Below are 8832 nucleotides of genomic sequence, written 5' to 3' on the forward strand. Positions count from 1 at the left end.
CCTTCCCCCCCCCCCCCCCCCGGGCAAGGGCGGGGCCAGCCGGTGTGTCCTGGGGTGCCCGGGAGGGGCACAGAGTTCTACCCCAATCGCCTGCCCTGGAGGAGACACTGAGCCTGTCAAAGATGGTGCTGGTCTGGGGCCGCAGCTGCCCAGCTCTGTAGTGGGCACCGGCCCATCTACAGCCATCCCCACGGCCTGCGGGAGGAGACAGGCCACCGGGCGGGGACAGCACCCATTGCACGGTGCCTTCTGTGCCTGTGTCCCTTCCTGGCTCTCCAAGGTTGAGGTGCTCAGGCCTGGCCTCACGCCTGGGACTGGTGGACAACTCTGGGGTCAGGATCCCAGGGCTCTGCCCTGCTTCAGGCGGTCAGGGCAGCAGGAGTCTCAGCCTCGGCAGGGCCAACCCGAGGAAGCCCAGCGGCAGCCCAGCCAGGACGCAGCATCCTAGGTGAAGTGTGAGCAGGCACAACCAAGACTTGCCGGGTGTTGGAGGACAGCCTCGGACACCCTGGGCAGTGAGAGGAGGTGTCTGCGCAGTCAGTGGGGACAGCACGAAGAGCGAGGACGCAGTGACAGGAGCCCGAGATGACCCCAGTGCCTTCCTTGGAGAGGTGGGCTCTCTGAGACGAGCTCCGACAAAGGACATCCCTGTCACAGGAAGGAGCCGGTGGAGGCGTAGAACACAGCCCAGCACAGACTGCAGTGGCCGGCTGGCGGCTGCAGGGGAGGACCCTAAGAAGAGGCCAGAGACGAAGAGGTGGAAACAGCAGGGGAGAGGGGAGGGTCGGCAGCCCAGCCAGGAGGTCCAGGACAGGACAGCAGGGACAGGGAGGATGTCATCAAGGAGATGCACCATGGGAACACAGACCTGCAGACAGGACACAGGCAGGTGGGACCTGAGTGCCCTCCTGGCACCTGCTGGGTGCTCAAACACCCACCCCTAGGGGTGCCCCCTCATCTTCCCATCTCACCATCGTCCCTCAAGTGGCTGCTGGACCGCCCTCCCCCCCCGCACCTGTTTCCTCTCCCGTAAGTGACGGTGCTAATACGTGTACTCCCAGCTGTAGGCGAGGATGAACGTGGCTAACGTGTACTCAAGGTGTAACAGTGTACACTGGGCACTTCCTCTGTGTCAGGAACTTGCACGATGTCTCCTAATCTGATCTTCCACAGAACGAGGATGGTGGACGTGCTCCTACCTTATTTTACAAATGGAGAAGCTGATGCTCAGGGGACCCTGCCGAGCTCTAAAGTGAGCGGGTGGTGGGGCTGGGAGAGTTCCCTGAGACGGCCCAGCCCTGCACTTGTCCACTCGTTCCTCGCCTGACTGTCTTGTGAGGCCCGGCCCTCCCCATGGGCTCTTTTCTTTTTTCTTTCTTTCTTTCTCTTTTGTTCTTTCTTCCTTTCTTTCTTTTTAGACAGGGAAACTTTATTCAAAACCGTCAGAGAGATGGACAGTTTGGGTCTGTAACAAAGCATTCATATTTAGAGCATAGGCCAGTAACTGCACTTAGGAGAATACACTGCTACATACAAAGTAACCGACCAGACCACAGCCTTTCAGTACTCACAGCAGTGTCAGACCACAGCCTCTCAGTACTCACAGCAGTGCCAGACCCCAGCCTGTCAGTACTCGCAGCAGTGTCAGACCCCAGCCTGTCAGTACTCGCAGCAGTGTCAGACCCCAGCCTGTCAGTACTCGCAGCAGTGTCAGACCCCAGCCTGTCAGTACTCGCAGCAGTGTCAGACCCCAGCCTGTCAGTACTCGCAGCAGTGTCAGACCCCAGCCTGTCAGTACTCGCAGCAGTGTCAGACCCCAGCCTGTCAGTACTCGCAGCAGTGTCAGACCCCAGCCTGTCAGTACTCGCAGCAGTGTCAGACCCCAGCCTGTCAGTACTCGCAGCAGTGTCAGACCCCAGCCTGTCAGTACTCGCAGCAGTGTCAGACCCCAGCCTGTCAGTACTCGCAGCAGTGTCAGACCCCAGCCTGTCAGTACTCGCAGCAGTGTCAGACCCCAGCCTGTCAGTACTCGCAGCAGTGTCAGACCCCAGCCTGTCAGTACTCGCAGCAGTGTCAGACCCCAGCCTGTCAGTACTCGCAGCAGTGTCAGACCCCAGCCTGTCAGTACTCGCAGCAGTGTCAGACCCCAGCCTGTCAGTACTCGCAGCAGTGTCAGACCCCAGCCTGTCAGTACTCGCAGCAGTGTCAGACCCCAGCCTGTCAGTACTCGCAGCAGTGTCAGACCCCAGCCTGTCAGTACTCGCAGCAGTGTCAGACCCCAGCCTGTCAGTACTCGCAGCAGTGTCAGACCCCAGCCTGTCAGTACTCGCAGCAGTGTCAGACCCCAGCCTGTCAGTACTCGCAGCAGTGTCAGACCCCAGCCTGTCAGTACTCGCAGCAGTGTCAGACCCCAGCCTGTCAGTACTCGCAGCAGTGTCAGACCCCAGCCTGTCAGTACTCGCAGCAGTGTCAGACCCCAGCCTGTCAGTACTCGCAGCAGTGTCAGACCCCAGCCTGTCAGTACTCGCAGCAGTGTCAGACCCCAGCCTGTCAGTACTCGCAGCAGTGTCAGACCCCAGCCTGTCAGTACTCGCAGCAGTGTCAGACCCCAGCCTGTCAGTACTCGCAGCAGTGTCAGACCCCAGCCTGTCAGTACTCGCAGCAGTGTCAGACCCCAGCCTGTCAGTACTCGCAGCAGTGTCAGACCCCAGCCTGTCAGTACTCGCAGCAGTGTCAGACCCCAGCCTGTCAGTACTCGCAGCAGTGTCAGACCCCAGCCTGTCAGTACTCGCAGCAGTGTCAGACCCCAGCCTGTCAGTACTCGCAGCAGTGTCAGACCCCAGCCTGTCAGTACTCGCAGCAGTGTCAGACCCCAGCCTGTCAGTACTCGCAGCAGTGTCAGACCCCAGCCTGTCAGTACTCGCAGCAGTGTCAGACCCCAGCCTGTCAGTACTCGCAGCAGTGTCAGACCCCAGCCTGTCAGTACTCGCAGCAGTGTCAGACCCCAGCCTGTCAGTACTCGCAGCAGTGTCAGACCCCAGCCTGTCAGTACTCGCAGCAGTGTCAGACCCCAGCCTGTCAGTACTCGCAGCAGTGTCAGACCCCAGCCTGTCAGTACTCGCAGCAGTGTCAGACCCCAGCCTGTCAGTACTCGCAGCAGTGTCAGACCCCAGCCTGTCAGTACTCGCAGCAGTGTCAGACCCCAGCCTGTCAGTACTCGCAGCAGTGTCAGACCCCAGCCTGTCAGTACTCGCAGCAGTGTCAGACCCCAGCCTGTCAGTACTCGCAGCAGTGTCAGACCCCAGCCTGTCAGTACTCGCAGCAGTGTCAGACCCCAGCCTGTCAGTACTCGCAGCAGTGTCAGACCCCAGCCTGTCAGTACTCGCAGCAGTGTCAGACCCCAGCCTGTCAGTACTCGCAGCAGTGTCAGACCCCAGCCTGTCAGTACTCGCAGCAGTGTCAGACCCCAGCCTGTCAGTACTCGCAGCAGTGTCAGACCCCAGCCTGTCAGTACTCGCAGCAGTGTCAGACCCCAGCCTGTCAGTACTCGCAGCAGTGTCAGACCCCAGCCTGTCAGTACTCGCAGCAGTGTCAGACCCCAGCCTGTCAGTACTCGCAGCAGTGTCAGACCCCAGCCTGTCAGTACTCGCAGCAGTGTCAGACCCCAGCCTGTCAGTACTCGCAGCAGTGTCAGACCCCAGCCTGTCAGTACTCGCAGCAGTGTCAGACCCCAGCCTGTCAGTACTCGCAGCAGTGTCAGACCCCAGCCTGTCAGTACTCGCAGCAGTGTCAGACCCCAGCCTGTCAGTACTCGCAGCAGTGTCAGACCCCAGCCTGTCAGTACTCGCAGCAGTGTCAGACCCCAGCCTGTCAGTACTCGCAGCAGTGTCAGACCCCAGCCTGTCAGTACTCGCAGCAGTGTCAGACCCCAGCCTGTCAGTACTCGCAGCAGTGTCAGACCCCAGCCTGTCAGTACTCGCAGCAGTGTCAGACCCCAGCCTGTCAGTACTCGCAGCAGTGTCAGACCCCAGCCTGTCAGTACTCGCAGCAGTGTCAGACCCCAGCCTGTCAGTACTCGCAGCAGTGTCAGACCCCAGCCTGTCAGTACTCGCAGCAGTGTCAGACCCCAGCCTGTCAGTACTCGCAGCAGTGTCAGACCCCAGCCTGTCAGTACTCGCAGCAGTGTCAGACCCCAGCCTGTCAGTACTCGCAGCAGTGTCAGACCCCAGCCTGTCAGTACTCGCAGCAGTGTCAGACCCCAGCCTGTCAGTACTCGCAGCAGTGTCAGACCCCAGCCTGTCAGTACTCGCAGCAGTGTCAGACCCCAGCCTGTCAGTACTCGCAGCAGTGTCAGACCCCAGCCTGTCAGTACTCGCAGCAGTGTCAGACCCCAGCCTGTCAGTACTCGCAGCAGTGTCAGACCCCAGCCTGTCAGTACTCGCAGCAGTGTCAGACCCCAGCCTGTCAGTACTCGCAGCAGTGTCAGACCCCAGCCTGTCAGTACTCGCAGCAGTGTCAGACCCCAGCCTGTCAGTACTCGCAGCAGTGTCAGACCCCAGCCTGTCAGTACTCGCAGCAGTGTCAGACCCCAGCCTGTCAGTACTCGCAGCAGTGTCAGACCCCAGCCTGTCAGTACTCGCAGCAGTGTCAGACCCCAGCCTGTCAGTACTCGCAGCAGTGTCAGACCCCAGCCTGTCAGTACTCGCAGCAGTGTCAGACCCCAGCCTGTCAGTACTCGCAGCAGTGTCAGACCCCAGCCTGTCAGTACTCGCAGCAGTGTCAGACCCCAGCCTGTCAGTACTCGCAGCAGTGTCAGACCCCAGCCTGTCAGTACTCGCAGCAGTGTCAGACCCCAGCCTGTCAGTACTCGCAGCAGTGTCAGACCCCAGCCTGTCAGTACTCGCAGCAGTGTCAGACCCCAGCCTGTCAGTACTCGCAGCAGTGTCAGACCCCAGCCTGTCAGTACTCGCAGCAGTGTCAGACCCCAGCCTGTCAGTACTCGCAGCAGTGTCAGACCCCAGCCTGTCAGTACTCGCAGCAGTGTCAGACCCCAGCCTGTCAGTACTCGCAGCAGTGTCAGACCCCAGCCTGTCAGTACTCGCAGCAGTGTCAGACCCCAGCCTGTCAGTACTCGCAGCAGTGTCAGACCCCAGCCTGTCAGTACTCGCAGCAGTGTCAGACCCCAGCCTGTCAGTACTCGCAGCAGTGTCAGACCCCAGCCTGTCAGTACTCGCAGCAGTGTCAGACCCCAGCCTGTCAGTACTCGCAGCAGTGTCAGACCCCAGCCTGTCAGTACTCGCAGCAGTGTCAGACCCCAGCCTGTCAGTACTCGCAGCAGTGTCAGACCCCAGCCTGTCAGTACTCGCAGCAGTGTCAGACCCCAGCCTGTCAGTACTCGCAGCAGTGTCAGACCCCAGCCTGTCAGTACTCGCAGCAGTGTCAGACCCCAGCCTGTCAGTACTCGCAGCAGTGTCAGACCCCAGCCTGTCAGTACTCGCAGCAGTGTCAGACCCCAGCCTGTCAGTACTCGCAGCAGTGTCAGACCCCAGCCTGTCAGTACTCGCAGCAGTGTCAGACCACAGCCTTTCACTACTCACAACAGTGAGTTCCCTGTAAAAGCAGCATCTTCGCGACCTTTTTGTTTGGGGGGACGGGAGTGGTTCTTGCTATAGGGTGTGTGCACTCACCAGAAAGACAGAGAGAGACAGAGAGAGAGAAAGTGAGAAATCCCCCCCAAGGGGGGATGGCCACGCCGCAATCTCTTCTTCTCCATTCTCCTCTCGGGATCTAGGGTACACACACGCACACGCGCCCAATGTGAGTTTAAGCCACCGGGTCTGGGATGCGAACCGCAGTTGACTACATGGGAGTCCAGCAACATAGCCATTACGCCAACTGCTTGCTGGTCCCCCTTTGTGACATTTTAACTTTAGTATTCCTCTTCTTCTTCCTAACCCTCTCCTTCAACAGAATCCACACCAACCTCTTCAACCTCTTCAACAGAATCCACACCAACTTCTTCGTAATCCTTCTCAAGGGCAGTCAGGTTTTCTCGGGCCTCAGAAAACTCTCCTTCCTCCTCCCCTCACCTACGTACCAGTGGACAAAGGCATGCTTGGCATACTTCAGGTCGAACTTGTGGTCCAGGTGAGCCCAGGCCTCAGCAATGGTGCACACAGCACACTGCACCTTGGCCAGGTCCCCCGGGCACCACAGCGGGAGGCTGGTAGTTAATGCCAACCTGGAAGCCAGTGGGACACCACGGACTGGGTGCTGTGCTTGGTCTTGATGGTGCAGTGGCAGCACTGACGTCTTTGGGAACCACCCTGCCACAGTGCGACAGGCAGCAGGCCATGTATTAACATGGTGAGGTCGCATTTCGCCGTCTGGTTGGCAGCTCAAAGCAAGCCTTGGTGGTCTGCTAGAGAAAGCTGTTCCCGGTAGGCTTTCTCAGCGGAGGTGACGGGGCATGTGTGGCCAGAGGGAAGTGGATGCGGGGACAGGGCACCGGCTGGTCTGGAATTCTGTCAGATCGACATTCAAGGCTCATCACATCTGAGGGGAGCCGTGGTGGGGGCACAGTTTGACCTACCACCCTGCAGGTTAGTGCAGGCTGAGTGCTCAACGTCGAGGCGCTAGGCCAGATGTCAGAGAGGGCCTCGCTGTCCACCACGAAGGCACAGAGTGCTCCAGGGTGGTGGGTGGCGAGGACGGGGTTGTAGGGCTAGCCACGCTGTGGAAGCCTGGGGCTTGGATTCCTCGCCTTAGTCCACTGAGAGCCATTCCATCAGCAGGGAGGTGAAGCCAGAGTCATCCCCACCGAAGCTGGGGAAGGCCAAGAAGCCCTGCAGCCCTGGGCACTGCTCAGCCAGCCTCCAAATCCCGTCCAAGACGAGGCCGGTGACTTGCCAGTGCTGCTGCTCACGTGGCCATAGTCACTGCCAGCATCGTCCTTGCCTGTGACGAGCCGCTCAGGGCGGGAGAGCTGGTGGCAGGTGCCCGTGCGGACCTCATGGGAGACTGCGGGCTCCGTCCACAGACATGGCCCTGCGCACATGCTTGCTGGCGCCCGTCTCCCTGAAGGTGTCGAAGGTGTCTCTGCCCCCGGTGGGCCTGTCACGTGGCCGGAGCACGGCTCCCAGCAGGCGTTGCCGACCCGCGTGGTGGAGATGCACTCACACATGGTGGCTACTTTGCTGCTGCGGAGGAGAGGGGGGGACGGAGAGGAGAAGTGTTGCTTCTTACAGCACGACTCAGGCGGTCGACGTAAGCGAGCCTCGCCCATGGGTTATTCCTACTTCTGGGTGTGCCTCAGGGACACGGAGAACTTGCCAGTGCAGTGCTCATGGGCTGGGCTGGCTGGTCCTGGATACCAGGACTTCTCCAAGCTCTGTGCTCCACGGGGTTCTCGAAAGCACTGAGGGCTGAGACTGTGCTCGCTGCCCCCCAGACCCCCAGTTTCCAACCCCTGGTCACTGCCCACTGGGCAGGACTTGGGCTGTGCCTGGGGTCAGCAGTTCCAGCATGGGAGGGGCCTGGAAGCCCCAGCAGGGGAAAGATGGGACAGAAGCAGGCCAGGCTGGAAGATGCCGAAGCTCAGCTGCCAGCCTTCAAGAGCTCCTGGACAGAGAGGTCCGGGCAGGGCACCCCGGCCGAGTCCTGCTGCTCGGGTGACACACTTCACGCACGACACAGCTGCAGAGCAGCCGCCCTGTGTCCTTAGGACCAGGCTAGCCCATGGGCTGGGGGCACCCTGCTGAGGATGGGGGCCTGCCGGCAGGCAGCGTAGCTCTAAAACGAGGGCATGTGTTTATGCACAGACGGGACATGTGCCAGGTGGCCACTGGGCAGCTGCAGCCCTAGAGCTCGGTGCTGCTGGGGCCTCACATGCTCCTCCCGGCCCCCCTCGGCCTCCCCCAGGGGCTTTGCCCTCTCTTGGCTCATCAGGATATGGGATGACCCCCAGAGACCTGGAGAGACATTCCCACAGAATGAGTGTCCCCTGGGCCCCTGCGTTTCCACTCAACACGCAGCTCCCACTGTGCAAAGGGGGCACCACGGCCCAGCAGGCCCACAGCCAGCCCCGGGACACAGCCACGGCTGAGCAGGCCTGGCCTCAGCTCCTGGTGCGTCTGCACGGGGTTGGCGTCTGTGCTGCTCTGCTAGGGTCTGCGGACGGCGAGGTGGTGGGTATGCCCACGTCTCCCTCGGGCTGGGCTGGGAGTGCATGTCCGCTCCAGGTGCTGGCCGTGCTGCAGCGTCACTTCCTCCCCGTGGCAGCGCACTGCGGGCTGGGCGGGGCTGCAGGGCATGGCCACCTCCCCACGGCCCAGGGCCCAGCGTGCCTTCTGCTCTGCTCTGCTGAGGGTACCAGTGTCTGCCCTGGTGACCATGCACCTGGCAGACGCCCACACTGCTCTCGGTAACGGTGGGTGGGCTGGCGGCCCTCGGAGCGGCACACGCAGCCAGGGCGGCTCTGGCACGCGGATGGGACATTCTGACGCCCACACCCGCACACCTGACCTCCTGCAGCTGGCCTGACCGTCCTTGGGACCCGAGTCCCTCAGAGCGGGGCTGGGCGGCCGGGGACAGTCCCTCTGCCCCTCTCACAGGCCTGCGTGGCAGTCAGAGACCTGCACCACCAGCCCCAGGAGCCGGGGCTCTGTCTGCACTGGCCCACTGACCGGCTCCACGCCAGGCCAGGGTTGGCAGCACCCTCAGACCCAGGACAGACCGGGCCAGATGAGCAGGGAGGCAGCTCCTCTGAGCAGGCCTTTGTGTCCACAGGGAGGGGCAGGTGCTTCTAGAAGCAGGGCAGAGCGGCTGGCCCTC

General features: G+C 61.2%; 1 pseudogene; it reads right to left on the minus strand.

Moving 5' to 3' along the window:
- Positions 1-367: 367 nt before the first annotated feature.
- The window catches only part of LOC102468614 (tubulin alpha-8 chain-like), a 16902-nt pseudogene continuing 8437 nt past the window's right edge, over positions 368-8832 (minus strand).

The sequence above is a fragment of the Tupaia chinensis genome, unplaced genomic scaffold (assembly GCF_000334495.1).
Source record: "Tupaia chinensis unplaced genomic scaffold, TupChi_1.0 Scaffold000355_1, whole genome shotgun sequence".
Classification (NCBI taxonomy): Eukaryota; Metazoa; Chordata; class Mammalia; order Scandentia; family Tupaiidae; genus Tupaia; species Tupaia belangeri.